Source organism: Rhincodon typus, chromosome 16 (assembly GCF_021869965.1).
Source record: "Rhincodon typus isolate 14 chromosome 16, sRhiTyp1.1, whole genome shotgun sequence".
In the NCBI taxonomy this organism is placed as follows: domain Eukaryota; kingdom Metazoa; phylum Chordata; class Chondrichthyes; order Orectolobiformes; family Rhincodontidae; genus Rhincodon; species Rhincodon typus.
The window spans coordinates 26,134,151-26,152,074 of record NC_063347.1 but is presented as its reverse complement, the minus strand read 5'-3'; positions in this window follow the sequence as shown (position 1 = coordinate 26,152,074).

Below are 17,924 nucleotides of genomic sequence, written 5' to 3'. Positions count from 1 at the left end.
AGAAGAGAAAATAAAGAGAATACATTACACTAGCAAAATGAGTCACTGTATCCTGTGATTTACAATAAGGGTTGTCATTAGCAGACCAAATGATGTTATATACATTAATTGATCCAAAATAGGGTATTGACCAAGGAAGTACTGTTTAGCTTTTTAGCAAAGATACAGATCGGAATCTTGAATATTTTAAAGAACCCACTAACATTCAGAGATAGAGCAAATTTAAAACAATACTAGAGGAAACAGCAACGCAGATCAGCAGCTCCATCAGCAAGGACAGCATACTTAAATTACTGGACCTCTGCCTCACCACACACTTCGTCTTTAATGGTCAAATATATAAACAGATCAACGGTACACCAATGGGGTCACCCATTTCAGGACTCATTACAGAAGCAGTCATGCAAATACTAGAACACACCACCCTCCCCCACATTCAAACTAAATTGTGGATCTGGTACGTAGACGACACATTTGTCGTTATTAAACGCAGCAAATTAGAAGAGACCCACCACCTCATCAACAGCATATTCACGGGGATTAAATTCACAAGGGAAGAAGAAAACAACAATCAATTTCCATTTCTGGATGCTAAAGTAGAATGATTGACAAACAGGGAGTTCCAAACTTCAGTATACAGAAAAGCAACCCAAACAGATCAAATCCTCAACTTCCACAGCAACCACCCCAACGTCCACAAACATTAGGACACCATTTAAACGGGCCAGAACACACTGCAACACTCCAGAACTACGCAGGAAAGAGGAAGAACACTGAAACAAGATCCTCGCTTTAGACGGATATCCCCGCAACTTCATCCACAGATCCCTACAAAACAGACAACAACAGGAGGACACAGTTCGACCCAACACACTGACCATAATACCCAACATCAAGAACATATTGGAACTGACAACAAGACTCCTAAGACCACTAGGAATCATGGTGGCCCACATGCCCACAACCACTCTAATGACAAACACTTACAAAGACTAAAGACCCCATTCCCACAACATGCAGAACGAACGTGGTTTACAAAATACCATGCAAAGACTGCTATAAACATCACATCAGACAGACGGGAAGGAAACTAGCTATCAAAGTACATGAACATCAGCTAGCAGCAAAACAGCACAACAAACTATCCTTAATATCTGTACATTCAGACAATGAAGGCCATCAATTTAACTGGGACAAAGTAACTATAGTAGCCCAAGCCAAACATAGACACGCACGGGAATTCCTGGAGGCATAGTTCTCCACCCATACTTCAATCAACAAACATAGAATTGGGCCCCAGATACAAACCCATACAGATCAAAACCGAAAATGACAGTATTCACCATAACGGACCGGACAGTATAAATTCTAAGCGGAGTAGAATAACATCGCTTCAACGGAAGCTCAATTGATGACGTCACCTAGCATGGTGACGAAACATCTGAACAAAAACAAGCGAGCAAGTCAACAACCTCATCAAGCAAATTTACTTTTTCTATCCTATTCAGAATATTGTAGATTGTCTCAGCTGATGTAGTAAAACATCATATAGCCATTTAAACAGAGTTTTCACAGTAAGTTGTCGAATGTGGTTTGTGTGAAGCCAGATCAGTGAAAAGGAAGCTCTTAATTAAAATATTTTTATTTTAGCTTTGTTGTTACAAAGCAACATTAAGGCACAGAAAAGCCTCAAGGAAAAGCTACGTGATGGTAATTTGTTGAGTTAACACAACTTGAAGGAGGTGTGTGCTTTACTGAGTGTCCCCTTCACTTGTTTGTTATTGAATATAAGGAAATTTATTTTAAAACAGAAATGGATATGTTTTTGTTTGTGTTGACATGTTTAATAACACAGTTATATGCATATGCATTTCAAAGAAGGATCCAAAATACAATAGGTGGCACTACTTGGATGAGAGCCTAGGAGTGTAACATTCCTTTGTGGATATCATATGGATAATATTTACATGAAAGATACAACTGGCTCAGACTAAACAACTAATATAAAATATTCATTTAGTTTCTGATTGTAAAAAGAAGTTAATAAAGAAATAAAGGCAACACATTATAACAGATAAAATAAATATTTTGAAGGGACTCAAAATAATAACTGTTTCTCTGTCTGCAGATGGTGTCAAACCTGCCTAGTTTCTCTTGTACTTTCTGTTTTTATTATATAACAGATATTTGATTAAAATTAGTGAACTTAATTAAACTAAAAGTGATGTGAAATGTTTTAAAAACCAAAAGAACTGCGGATGCTGTAAATCAGGAACAAAAGCAAAGTCGCTGGAAAAGCTCGGCAGGTCTGGCAGCATCTGTGAAGGAGAAAACAGAGTTAACGTTTCAGTCCGGTGACCCTTCCTCAGAACTGAAATGTTTTAAATTGGAATCAGAATTCAGCTACTGTTTTTCATTTAAGAAATTCTATTTGGAGAAATGGGCTCCGTGCTTTTAATTAATGATCAGCAACCAAAATCAAAAAGAAATATTGCTTTGAAACAATATCTCAGAATAAAATTTTATGAGCAAAGTGCTAATCATGATTGCAAGGACATTAGGTACATGGAAATTGCATCATTTGCAAGATCCCCACTGAGTGTACACTATACTGACTTCAAAATATATTATCCATCTTTCACCATCTCTTGTTGCTGGTCAAATTCCAGGAATTCCCAACTTAACAGCAAAGTGGAAGTAGCTTCATCACATGGATTTCAGCTGTTCAAGAAAGCTGCTTACCATCATCAACAAGGGCAATTTAAGGACGAGAAATAACTTCTGCCTTTTAAGTGACGCCAACTCCGCAGAATGGATAAATAAATCCATTAATGAATCTCGTAAAGTCCGTGTCTTTTTGTTTTTATGCTGTTCAAAGTTGTGCACTCATAAACAAAAGTACTGTTTTAAGACTAGTATTTTAAGGGATTGCTGCATGTTTTGTAAAGCAAGTAACCTGAGATGTATTGCAAGTATTGTGCTAATATCTGCTTGAACAAGCAATAACTGAAGTGATTGCAGGCAAATTAGAGCCAAGGGGTTCATTGTCCAGATACAGATGGGTGGCAACAAGAAGTTGATTAGTTTCTGGACTAGTGACCAATTATCAATGATAAAATCCTTTTTCCTTCCAACAATCGTGTGATTCGTTCTTAGGCGACGAACAAGATATAAAGAAAGTGTTTTGATCTCCCCCACCTCAGATGCTGTCTCTCTGTTCTCTGTAGTTAAGAACCATTTTAAACCCAAGGAAAACCATTTCATCTTTCCTTCAGCAGTTGGTGTAAGCTGTGACTTTTAACTGATAAGTCAGATACCTTTCATAAGTGAATTAGCCACCTGTGTTTCTTGAAAAGTCAGTGGAACCATCGGGAGGCAGACAAACCTGAGACAATGTTCTGACCAGTGTAAAAATCATCTCTGCAATCCATGAGTAGGAACCACTGAACTATTTCTAGTTTACCTTTGCCTATAACCTATTTTACTCTGACTGTTTATCTGTCTGCATATGTGTAAAGAAGAGTTTATAAGGAGATAAATATTTTAATTGCACAAGGGGTCCCTGACTTATGAAAATCCAACCTACAAACATACATGATCCCTTGTTTAAAAAAAAGTAGGTACCTGGCACACAAATAGTAGTGAGAACGTAGTGAGGTAGTAGAAATAAAACATTGAATTATGTAAATGTGTTTTTTCTCAATCTCCAAAGTATTATTTAAATGACAATTTAAATTTGTCATTCTTGTACTTGAATTCCTTGGTCCTGTGACTCCTTGTATTTGTCACTTCTGCACCACCCTTCCCTGAATGTTCTGCTCCTGTAACTTCAGGCTCTTGTATACTTCCTCCTCTTCATCCTACAAATGGGCTTTCAGCAGCGTCTTCTGAATCATGGAATTTCTTCTTCAAAACTCTCTGCCTCCCTTGCCTCTTTAAAATGCACTGTTTTGGAATGTTTTACATTGCCCCTCTAATTTCATCTCTGGTTATACATTCAAATGTTTTCCTTGCATCCTTCTGAAGCATCTTAAAATATTTTTCATTGTTAAAGAAACTACATGTGTATATATACAGATTGTTGTGAAAATTGCTCATATACGAGGAAACAAAAGTTGATGTATTTAGCGGGAGAATCTGAAAGAAATTAGTAATGTGAAATTTGGTGAAGTTTGCAGACTACTGCTATATTCCATATTCATGTGTTTTACGATTTTTTTCAATATGTTTCATCATTGTGTGCAACTGCTAAATAATGCATGTTATAGTGATGCTGTCCTTAAATGGATAAACAAATATATATTGCACCTGTTCTCCTTATGGAGGAAAGAAAATGCAGTGGTTCATCAGGTGAACGTGAATAACACTCAGTACTCCAAACTGAAGCAGAGATCAACATAAATAGATGCACCATAGGAAAAGCTAACAATCATACGAAGAGTATTATACTGTAATAGTGGTGAACGTGCACTATCAAATGTTAACTTCCATCATCTGATTGTTACATGTGAAAGCTTCTGTAGCCCAAAATAGATTTAAAAAAAACACTAACCTAAAATGGCTGCCAGGATCGCCTGACCATAGATTGAGGCAGGTCCAGGAGACTAATGTGGCTGAATATTCACTGAAAGTCCCATTTTTATCTAAAGCCATTTAAACCAGGCAAATGTGGCAGCCTTAAAAAAATTCAAATCTCCTGTGTAATTCACATTTGTAAGTTATTTTTAATCATTCTATTCAGTGATGTTATTACACATCTCTGGAGTAGGTGAGTCTTGAACCCAGGCTTCCTGTCAGAGATAGGAACACCATTACTGTGCCAAAAGTACCCTAATGCACATTTGTATCGTAAGTATACATACTGGACATCAAAGATCACCTGCAAATGTTCAGTTTGGGAAGACATTGAAGCCAAATTTGGGAACATACAAACAAACTATATTTCAGTGGATGTTTTTCTGCAGGGAGAAGGAAAATTTAATTTGTAACAACAAGAGCTAAACATCTCACCCACATCCCACTCTCTCAGAAGACCATCCCTAGTCAAAAAGAGAATTGTGGAAACAATCATTCCGCAGGAACATAAAGGCATCTACAACCTTTATCACTGCTGAGAATGCCAATCACCAATTAAACAACTGTGGTTTCAGATTAAAAATTGAGCACAATAAGCAATCTGAGGACCATTAAACTGCATAAGCTTTATTCTTCCTGTTTGCATTATACACACACTCCTTTTTTAAACTTATCGCCTGTACCTGTATGTGTATTTGATGCCTGACCTGCTGTGTTTTCGTCCCTTGATGCTGCCTGACGTGCTGTATTCCTCCAGCTCCAACTGTCTTGTGTATTTGATGTTGCATTTTTATCATTTTTCTGGAAGTTAATAGGTAATAAAATTCCTCTTTCTTTCACTTAAGGAAACTTTTATAATTTGTTTCCTAATTTAAACTTGTGTGACATTTTGGTTGAACTGTGAAAGCTACATAGAGTCATAGAGCTATACTGCATGGAAACAGACCATTTGATCCAAATCGTCCATGCTGACCAGATATCCTAAATAAATCTCGTCCCATTTGCCAGCATTTGGCCCATATCCCTGTAAAGCCTTCCTATTCATATATCCATCCAGATGCTTTCTAAATGTTGTAATTGTGCTAGCCTCCACCACTTCCTCTGGCAGCTCATTTCCATACACGCACCACACTCTGCATGGAAAAGTTGCCCCTTAGGTCCCTTTTAAATCTTTCCCCTCTCACCTTAAACCAATGCCTCCATTCTTGGACTCCCCATCCCTGAGAAAATACCTTGTCTATTGAGCCTATCCATACTAAAAAGAAGCAAACACCTTTGTTGTGATTAACAGAGAGGGGCTTTTTAAAAAGTCAAGTCAGTCTTTGAACTGCTCATAACAATATTTTTAAGAAGAAGGTGAGTCACCCATGTAGGGTCTCAAGTCATGTGGTGATGGAAAGTGGCTGATAGTATCATGAACCTCTGTCCTCCTGGTAATTGGGAATAAAAACCTTAGTGTACCTGCCTTCAAATAGAAAGTGTAAGAGCAGCAACATCACACCGAGAGGTTATTTGCTTCAATGCATTCATTGGAAGATGGTTTGAATATAATTAACATCCCCACCCAGTAATACCATTTTCTGCATAATTAGATGGTGTGATAGTATATGCATTACAGGATACCACTGAGTACTTGGAAAAATCAGTGCCCTTTGCAGTGTATGTCTTAGTTAAGCATCAAACAAGTACTTTGCGAGTATCTTATGGATTGTCACGCTGTAATATTAAGACTTTGTTCCCAAAATCCAACATGTTGTTATGTTCAGCTTCGGATCATTTACTGAAAAGTTGCAGGCGACACTTTCTCTTTCCTCATGCAGATAAATGTCTAATGTGAACCAATGCCCTCCACTAATGATTCATATAGAGTTGCATAGGAACAGCTGATGAGTACTCATATCTTTGGCAATTCTGTACCCTTACAAAGCATTAACAAATAACAGTAGATGTTTCTTCTGAAAGCAGTGAGTTCATAGTGGCTCCAGTGAAGCAGATCCCTGATGGTAGGATAAGTCCTTCTGAGTTAGTTGCGGTATAAATGGCACCTTTCCAAATGCCCTGCAGCTTGCCAGTTGTTCACGTAATCATCCACCAGCACTGTTCCCTCATCTAAAAGCAAACTTATTACCAAGATATCTGAATCACAAAGAAATTTCTGGTGCTCAAGGGCAAACATACAAAATCAAAGTAAACATACTACTACTAACCAACAAAGTAACATAAATTCAGATCATTCTTTCATTTGTCATTCTTTCATTATACATGAAAAAGTGTTGAATTTCATAAGCCTAAAGAATAGACTAAGTCTGAGGCTTTCCCCTGTGGAATATTTCTGTGACATAAGAGGTGAGGGTAGGTAATAGCCCTTAATGCCATTGATAATATACAACATACCGATAAGTATTCCCACAGGCATTTGTGGCACATGTGGAGTACATCAGCCCTAGTCCCTATGAAGAGTCTGGCTCTCATGTACAGCTTATTCATTACGCCTAAGTAATTGGCTCTGTTAAATGCATTTGCTGCCTCTAGGAGCACCCACTGTGAATCACACAGAGTTTTTTGTTCTCTGTACTCCCAGGCTGCCTTATCCTCCTGCTGCTGTGTGATGATGACTCCATTTCCAATTACTATGTTGTATCTCATTTAATAATAGGGAAGAAGTGGCAACAAAATAAGAGAAATATGTCAAAAAATGCAAGCATAATGAAGAAATAAATCAGAAAAGTGTAAGGATTAAAGTTTTCTATTTTATGTCACATAATACATATTTCTATTTATTAATAGGGGAAAATCATAAAATTTTTCATCTTCATTTCTCTCTTCACCTGTAAAATCTTGTGAAGCCTATCTTTTTAACTAAGCTATTGCTCAGCACATCTCGTCATCATATATTCCCATTTGTGAAGCACAATAAAATGTTTTCATTTGTTAATAATAGCCACTATATCCATTCTGATCAATGGGAAATTTCTCATTACCATCATTTCTGTGATAATACTTTTGAATAATACCCCGTGATTAAACTTACTGATCTGGAATTTAATTTTCTGGCTGTATGATGTTGCATATGTTCATCAAAAGTTCTTCAACATTGCTCTAACAAAGTAAAATAAGTTGTTTTAATTAATGGTTGTCATATGTCTTTCTCCCTTTTGAAAGAGGTACCTGTCAGCTATTCTAATTAATAATTGTTGTGTTTCTTAATCATTTTTGGACAGGGTAAAAATCATCAGAGTTGTCCATTAGCACGTTCTTCTGACAATTACCATTCTATGAATATCTACTTTTCACGAAACTTAACAAAGAAAACGTTGATTTCCAGCTTACTTTAAGGAGCTCTGATAGAATCAGGTTTTACCATTTTCTCCCTATTTGTTTATTCCTCAAGTTTTGAATCTGGAAATTGACATATGTTTCACAAACAGAAATAAGCACAAATCGAAATCTTAAACTCTCCTAACTCTGCTGATTTATTTTTAACTGCCCATTTTAGTTTATTTTTCTTCTGTTATTCTCCATATCTTGTTAACATGTAAGACAATATTTAACAAGTTTAAATCAATGCATCATCACTGACATATCTGGATCTATTTCATATCACACTTGTACTTTAATAATTGAGAAGATATTGCATAATCCTGTTAAGATTTTCTAAAATATCAGTAACATTACTGCTGAAATAGTTATATTTTCCATAAACCATGGAGTCAAATTATTCTATATCTGACAACTACAATATGCACTGTTATTCCCGTGTAGAGGAATGAGAGTTATTTAAATTTTGGCAATGCTTTAAGTGAATTCTTTAAGTTAATTCCTTCAAAATTTGGAAAATGTTCTAATTATGGCTACACATTTATTACTATCTGTAATAATGCTGACAATAAGGCACCCATAAAATATATGTTATTGAGGATGCAACGTACTATACTCGAGAGTTAGTGATGTCAGCACAGTGTATATTCAATATTAACATAATAATGCACAATTACGAATAATTCTTGATACATACAGAATTAAAGGTCATTTTCTATATTGAACTAAGGGATACAAAACACATTGATTTCAAAGCAAGTTTTCATGTAAACTGTTGCAGATACTACAAAATCAACATATAAAATAGCAATATTTTCATTAAACTTTTGATTAAAATTAAACAAAGTTTAACTAATTCATAAATGTAAACAGCATTAATTTTTTGTAAGGCCTAGAACATGTAAACAAGTGAGTTTAACAAGTAGATCAGGAAGTTGTAATTGAAATCTAATTGAAATAATAGAAACCAAAAAAACTGGGATTTATATTTTTACAATTGAATGTTTTGTTCAGGATTAATAACTTAATTGTAACAGAATAAACAGGTTATTAGGTTGGACAGAATATTTTAAAATGTATTATTTCTAGACACATTTGCTGAGGTCATTGTTTTATCTAAGAAGTAAAAACACTTTTCTTCAGTTTGTTGTTTAGTTTTAAAAAACGTTGTATCTGAAGATTGCGGTTCAGTTCATTAAACAACACAGAGAATGCTAGAGAAACTAAGTAGGTCTGGCAGCATTTGTGGAGAGAAATAGAATTAACGTTTGGAGTCCGGTGAAAAGTTATACCAGAGTTATTTATCTCCCCAGATACTGCCAGACCTGCTGAGGTTTTTCCAGCATTCTCTGTGTCTGTTTCAGCATCTGCAGTAATTATACTATTATAGTTTATTTAATCATCTTTGTTATTTGCATACATTGCTTTTACAATTATCGGTCTTTGAACATAGTCACAGTAGCCTGTACTACGAAAGCGTTAGTCTCTGGCGATAGTGAAATGTATAGTGTTGAATACAATTAACAATGAATTATTATTTTAAGAGCATGTCCGTTAGTGAACGATTCATAAATTTTGATTAAGTAAGCTTGAATTTAACATAAAAAGGAATTTAAAAAAAAACAAAGTCTTATACGATTGAAGTGATGATTTAAAAATCGTACTTACCTGCTCAATCCGACATCGGAAACAGCCATTATTCCAAAGTCCCACGATGGAAATAAAGCTATCGGTAATCCTTTTGGAATGGGAACATAACTTTTCGCTGGGCTTACAGCTACAGTCATAAACGAACGTAAAACTACGATGTAAAATACTGTTGGATATTGGATTTCAGGTTGTAGCAAATCATTGTTCCTCGGAGCTCAAGACATGAATTATTAATTCGTCTGATTTTACTCAAGTGAAACATAGGGGCCTGGTAATGACCCATTTTACTCCAACAGTGTCAGGAAAGCAAATCGAATTAAGCAATTCTTATACCAACCAAATCCATTGTTTGTGTTTGAAGGCATGGCAAAAAAAAAGAAATGCCAATAAATGTGAAGTCATATATTTAAGACTCTAGTTTTAAATAATATATAGGCAGCAGAGTGAGATGTGTCGTATCGCATTTATTGAAGATGAATTATTTATTAAGGTGTATCTATTGGATCTTTGTTAATTGTAAAGAAAAAGCTTAAAATTGAACAATACAGTCGACTACACCGAAAACGATCAGATTACATGACGAAAGGTATCAGTTAAACCCTGACTGTAATTTGATAAAAAGGAATAAACGAAGTGCAAATTAAAGAGCCACGTGACTGAACACCGTTCTACATTTTTAATTGCAATGAATTCAAGCTTGTTGTAAACATGCGGACAAGTTATGTCATGAATTGGACGGAAGCCACAATATGTTTATTTAAAAAAAGTTATAGTAAGTAATTATTTAGACACTGACTAAAGCGAGCACACATGCCCACTAGTGACCCGGTCTTGAGACAGCTCAGTTTGTTTTGCCTTGGTGGTGAAGATGCAGTGCAGTCTCAAATTATGCATTCAATTCGTTTTGCAAGGTAATCTTCGCAAAATCTGATCACTATTTTAATTGAAGTTTACAGGGATAGACAAACTTCCTTTACTTCATTTGTCAAATTGTAAGTAAAACATGTCAAGATTGTTAATAATTATCTCCCGTCAAAATACATATATGTTAGAAGATTGGTCCAAGCTGAAACTTGATTCTGGTCCAGAAGCCAAGTGGGTGAAGCTGAGTGAACCCACCCTACCAAACAATTTATCAGGCTAATTCACACTATGAAAATAAAAACGGAGCTTTGATATGAAATTTAGAACGCAACCACCCCATTGATTATTCCTCTCCCTGTGGATCCTCTCTGTGCTTGAATATCCCCTCACCCTCCAATCTTTGACCGTATGTCATCTTTATGGTAATTACTATCTTAATTTCCCTAGGCCATTGGGGTAAAGGAGGGATGCAGAAGAGGTTCAAATATTTGGATAGAAAGCATCAGGGTGGAAGCCGAACATCCTCATTTTGCAAATAGGAAAAACACAGTAATACTAGTATCAGTATTTCACAGAAAATTGTTATTTGATTTAATTTAATTTATTATTGTCACATGTACCTAAGTACAATGAAAAGTTTCGTTTTGCGTGCAGTACAGTCAGATCATAACATACAAAGATCATCAGGTGATTGAATAGAACAAGGAATACAAAGTTACAGTTGCAAAGAAGGTGCACAAAAGGCAAGATCAACATTAGATTTGAAATTTGCGACGTCTATTCAGAAGTCTAATAACAGCGGGAAAGAAGCGGTTCTTGAGCCTGTTGGCATGTGTGTTTAAGCTTTTGTATCTTCTGCCTGATGGAAGAGGTTGGAAGACATTATAACCAGGTTATGAAAGGTCTTTGATGATGTTGGCTGCCTTTCCGAGGCTGTGAGAAATGTAGACAGAGTCAATGGTGGAAGGTTGTCTTGCGTGATGGACTGGGCTGTGTTCACAACTCTGTGTTTTTGAAGACCAGCTTGCCAGTCATGACAGCCTGTCAAACTGATAATTTTACCAGAGATAGCTGTCTCATGCTCCCACGAGGAGCTTGAACAGTTCATCAACTTTACTAACACCTTTCACCCCAACCTCAAGTTCACCTGGACCATCTCTGATACCCCTCTCTCCTTCCTGGACCTCTCTGTCTCCATTTCTCATGACCACCTCGAAACTGATATCTATTTCAAGCCCACCGACTCCCACAGCTAACTAGACTACACCTCCTCTCACCCATCTTCCTGCAAGAATGCAATCCCCTACTCCCAATTTCTCTGCCTCTGCCGCATCTGCTCCCAAGATGAGGTGTTCCACTCCTGAACATCCCAAATGTCCTTGTATTTCAAGGACCGCAACTTGCCCCCTTCATTGGTAGAAAATGCTGTCGACCACATCTCTTGCGTTTCCCACACCTCTGCCCTCACACCCCCTCCCCACAACAAAAACAAAGACAGAATCCCCCTTTTCCTCACGTATCACCCCACTAACCTCCAGATTCAACACATCATTCTCCACCACTTCTGCCACCTGCAATCTGACCTACAATGAAGGATATATTTCCCTCCCCACCCCTATCTGCCTTTCATAGGGACCGCTCTCTCCGCGACTCCCTCGTCCGCTCCACACTCCCCACTAGCCCCACCACACGCGGCACCTATCCCTGCAACTGCAGGAAGTGCTACACCTGCCCCTACATCTCCCCCCTCACCTCCATCCAAAGACCCAAAAAAACCTTCCACATCAGACAGATGTTCACCTGCATCCGCTAATGTGGTCTATTGCATCTGCTGCTCCCAATGTGGCCTCCTCTACATCGGTGAGACCAAGCGGAGGCTCAGAGACCGCTTTGTAAACCACCTGCGCTCAGTTCATGACAAACAACAACACCTTCCAGTTGCGAACCACTTCAACTCGCCCTCCCACTCCCTGGACAACATATCCATCCTGGGTCTCCTCCAGTGTCACAATGACGCCACCTGGAAACTGGAGGAGCAGCACCTCATATTCTGCCTTGGGAGCCTACAACCCAATGGTCTCAATATGGACTTTACTAGCTTCAAAATCTCCCCACTCCCGGCCTCATCCCATAACCAACCCTCCCTCTCATCCCTGCCTCCTTACCTGTCTGTCTTCTCTCCCACCTATCCGCTCCTCCCAACTCATTGACCAATCCCCACCACTGCCGGCCTGCACTCACCTATCGCCAACCCACCTACCTTCCCCAGCCCCTCTCATCCCCGCCTCCTTGACCTGTCTGTCTTCTCTCCCACCTAGCTCCCTGTCATCCCCGCCTCCTTGACCTGTTCATCTTCTCACCTACCTATCCGCCCCTCCCACCTCACTGATCAATTCCCACCACTGCCTACCTGCACTCACCTATCAACAACCCACCTACCTTCCCCAGCCCCACCCCTCCTCTCTCTATTTATTTCAGAGCTCCCTTCCTCCTCCCCCATTTCTGAAGAAGGATCCCGACCAGAAACATCAGCTTTCCTGCTCTTCTGATGCTGCCTGGCCTGCTGTGTTCCTCCAGCTCCACACTGTGTTATCTAATTTTACCAGTGATACTGGTACCATTACAATAACACTAATGGTGCCAGAAACACTGGTTATTGTGCCAGTAATATAGTGATGGCCCATTAACACTGGTGTTGGTGTCAATAATACTGGTAATTATGCCATTAATACTGGCAGCTGAGTAGGAACTTTTTATAGTACTGGTGCTTATTTTTCCACTATATGGTGACATTTATTGCTAGTGCAGGCTCAAATGAGGACTAACTGATGTCAATAATTAACTGACTGTACACAAAGGCCTTTTCAATGCATGTGTGTGAGAGAGAGAATCAAAGTGCACTGGATTAATATGTGTGGTTCAGCAGAATTTGAGACTTTATCTCCATAGGCCAAGATAGAACAGTTAGAATGAAATTTTGAGTACAAGCTGTGCTAATGTTAAAAATACAGAAGGAAAGGAGACGAGTACACATAATTAAAAATATGTTCATGAGTTATGTTGCTTTCAATTGAGTCAACACTCTGAACATAGTTTGAGTTAAAGCCATGTAAGTTTTATTGAGGGGAAGCTGAAAACAAGAATAGAGGTTGAACATAGATTTTTAACAGAGGCTTCTCTTATTGCTGCTATATGTTGTTCTCACTGTGCTGTTTAAGATGGCTGCTGCATCACGTGATATTGTATAATTTCTCAGGATTACAAATTATTGAGGTAACCATATATTGAAATGATATAACTTTACGTAATAGCTCTGCTGTGGCTATTTGTGTAAATGCAAACCCACATAAACTAGTTTCACTTGAGTACTTGAACTCCATGTGCATATGCCTGTCTCCCACTGTCTTGCAAGATATCAGTCTGGCAACAAGGTAGTATTCCTGAACAAATTTGTTTACAGAAACCTTGAATAAACCAGTAGAGGAACAGCACAGTATTTTACTTTTACCAGAAATAGGTTTTGAAAATCTAATTTTAGAGAAAAGTCTGTTCATGTGTGACCCTTCAAGTTGGCTGTATCAGCAGTATTATTGGGTGAGTGGGAGAATATAGTCATGAATAAGAGTCTTTTGGTGCCACCGTAGAGTGTCTCAAGACAACTAACAACATCCTCAAAGATCCTGATAATCAAGCTACTAATCAGGCAGCGGAGAGAAGGTAATTTTGTTTTCAAATGGAAGCAGGCCAAGGTGCATAGTAAATGTTCAAGAATTTGCTTGCCCCTGCTCAGTCCAAAGACATGCAGTTGTTAGACATTTCGATAAGCATCAGCATTGCCACAGTCCAATGCCAACAGATATTGCAGAAAGTTATTGGTTTAGAACAAGAAATCAGTTGCCCAGTGACAAAATTGTAAAGTTTATTTTGGCTTTGGAAAAGCTGTCCATTCATTATCATTTTGTAGAATTTCAAGAGAGAAAATTGTGGGGCAGATTTGTATTTGGTTTGAAAAGTAAGCACATTTTCAGTAAGTCACTACACTGCACAAGTAATTTTTGACATAAAAACCAAAAGAACTGCAGATGCTGTAAATCAGGAACAAAAACAAAGTTGCTGGAAAAGCTCAGCAGGTCTGGCAGCACCTGTAAAGGGAAAAAACAGAGTTAATGTTTCGGGTCCAGTGACCCTTCCTCACTTTTGACATTGTTTGTCAAACGGCATAATCTATGGACATTGCAGAAAATTACTCAAGAAGAAACTGCTGACAATGTCAGTCATCTCCTGAAGTAAACAAACTGTAGGTGACTAAGCAGAAGGTACTAATAACAGCAGTTAGTCGTAGAAGCACAACAAAGTCCTATTATTGGTGCTTGGATCAACATTGAGCACAGAACTGTCCAATTGTGACAACAGTGTTGCAGCTGCAAGAAGAGTCATCTTAACTGGAGGAAGTGGTAGTCACTTGCACTATTTTTCCAAATCAACCTGTTCAGAGATATTATTACATACCTTTGGAGCAGAATGGGACTTGAATTCAGGGCTGTCAGTTAAGGGGTAGGGATACTACCACTGCAGGACAGGAGAACCCAATGGCAGTCACTTGTGTTCAGTTGCCAAATAGCATGATGTCGTTGAGGGTTTGATTGAAGCCTATACAATCCAAAGCAGAAGGACATCCTTTTGAAATTCACTGGTTATTGTCATTCATGTAGCAGTGGTTGGAACACTGGTAAACATGGAATTCGATGTGGTTGCATCCATGAATACTAAATCTCTCTCAGTCAAAGGTTCAGCATCAGCTAGAAAAATCACTCACAGAGTTATCAAATTATGATGAAGAGAAAATCCCCATAAGGGGAAGTGTTGGTTCCAATCAATTACAAGGAGGAATGTGCAAAATTACATATCGTTGTGGTGAAGGGTGAAAAGCCAATCTTCTTAAGAAAAAACTAGTCAGCAGCACTTAAGTTAAATTGGAATGAGCTTTTCACATAGAAGCAAAATTCACAACAGATAACAACGTGATTGTCAAGAACTCTCAGGCGTTTGGTGAAACCAGAAAACTGATTAAAAGACTTAATGCTATTGTACATGAGACAGAAGAACACAGGTAGATTTTGTTACAGGCCTCATACAGTGTCCAATGCTATAAGGAAGAAACTGAAAAGGCTCAAAACTAATAACAATCTTTAAAGTCAAACAGAATTAGTTAGTTGCTCCCATTGTGGTAGTACCAAAGTCAAATGATTGTGCAAGAATATTTGGGGGTAACAAAATAACCATAAATTATGTACTACAATGTAATCCACCTGATACCTTGCCAAACATGAAGGATCCATTCATAATGTTGCCAGGTGGCCAGATTTCTCCGAAATTAGATTTGAAAAATGCCTGTCTGTAACTTGAGTCAGATGATGAGTCAGAGTCATTTAATTCTTAATACTCACATGGATCTATTTCAGTTTCCTAGGCTGCCATTTAGTGTTTTTCAGCCCCTGGAATTTTTCAAGGGGTAATGAACCAAATTTTGAAAGGAATTCATGGAGTAGTTGCTATTTGGATGGCATACTTATTTCAGCTCCAAACAGACAGAGCCATGATGACAGGCAGAATACGTTGTTCCAACATTTTGAAAAGCATGAAGTTCAGGTCAAGGTACACCGATGTGAAATGTTTCAATGCTCTGTAAAGTATTTGAGTCACAGGTCAAATAAATATGGATCACATCCTGCTCAAAGTAATATTCAGGAAATAAGAAATACACCCTCACATGATCTCTGAGCTCAGATTTTTTTTGGCTGTACTGAATTATTGCAAAAAGTTTATATCAAAATTTGCAACCTGTCATACCATTGAATTAACATTGGGTGTTCCACAGAATTGAATAAAATACAAGGCATGCCAGTTTTTAAAAGTTAAATTGGAAGAAGGTATAATGCTCATACATTATAATGCATCCAAAAGATTAAGTTACCATGTGATGCCTCTTCATACAGGATAGGTACTGTTATCCCTCATGTATGGTAAACAGTGACGGTTGCATTTGCTACATGACTCTCTGTGCCAATGAATGACATTATGTTCAGATAAACATTAAGTCTGAGATAGTAGGAACTGCCGATGCTGGAGAATCTGAGATAACAAGGTGTAGAGCTGGATGAACACAGCAGGCCAAGCAGCATCAGAGGAGCAGGAAAGCTGATGTTTCGGGTCTAGACCCTTCTTCAGAAATGGGGGAGGGGAAGGGGATTCCGAAATAAATAGGGAGAGAGGGGGAGGTGGATAGAAGATAGATAAAGGAGAAGATAGGTGGAGAGGAGACAGACAGGTCAAAGAGGCGGGGATGGAGCCAGTAAAGGTGAGTGTAGGTGGGGAGTTAGGGAGGGGATAGGTCAGTCCAGGGAGGACGGACAGGTCAAGGAGGCGGGATGAGGCTGGTAGGTAGGAGATGGGGGTGGGGCTTGAGGTGGGAGGAGGGGATAGGTGGGAGGAAGTACAGGTTAGGGAGGCGGGGACAAGCTGGGCTGGTTTTGGGTGCAGTCGGGGGAGGGGAGATTTTGAAGCTTGTGAAGTCCACATTGATACCATCGGCCCGCAGGGTTCCCAAGCGGAATATGAGATGCTGTTCCTGCAACCTTTGGGTGGCATCATTGTGGCACTGCAGGAGGCCCAGGATGGACATGTTGTCCAAGGAGTGGGAGGGGGAGTTGAAGTGGTTCGCGACTGGTAGGTGCAGTCGTTTGTTGCGAACTGAGCATAGGTGTTCCACAGAGTGGTCCCCAAGCCTCCGCTTGGTTTCCCCGATGTAGAGGAGGCCACATCGGGAACAGCGGATACAGTATACCACATTAGCAGATGTGCAGGTGAACATCTGTTTGATGTGGAAGGTCTTCTTGGGGCCTGGGATGGGGATGAGGGGGCAGGGTAGGGGCAGGTGTAGCACTTCCTGCAGTTGCAGGGAAAAGTGCCGGGGGTGGTGGGGCTGGTGGGGAGTGTGGAGCAGACAAGGGAGTCACGGAGAGAGTGGTCCCTCCGGAAAGCAGATAAGGATGGGGAGGAAAAAATGTCTTTGGTAGTGGGGTCAGATTGCAGATGGCGGAAGTGTCGGAGGATGATGCGTTGGATCCGGAGGTTGGTGGGGTGGTACGTGAGGACAAGGGGGATCCTGTTTTGGTTGTTATTGCGGGGAGGGGGGTATGAGGGATGAGTTGCGGGAAATGCGAGAGACACGGTCGAGGGCGTTTTCGACCACTGAGGGGGGGAAGTTGCGGTCCTTGAAAAACAAGGACATCTGGGATGTCCGAGAGTGGAATGCCTCACCTCGGGAGCAGATGTGGCGAAGGTGAAGGAATTGGGAATAGGGGATGGCATTTTTGCAGGAAGGTGGGTGATAGGTGTATTCTAGGTGGGAACATGAGGCGGCGCCCACGAGGAGCTCGTTTCCATCTCTGGCAACCACCTGGAAACCGATATCCATTTCAAGCCTACTGACTCCCACAGCTGCCTGTGGAAACAGA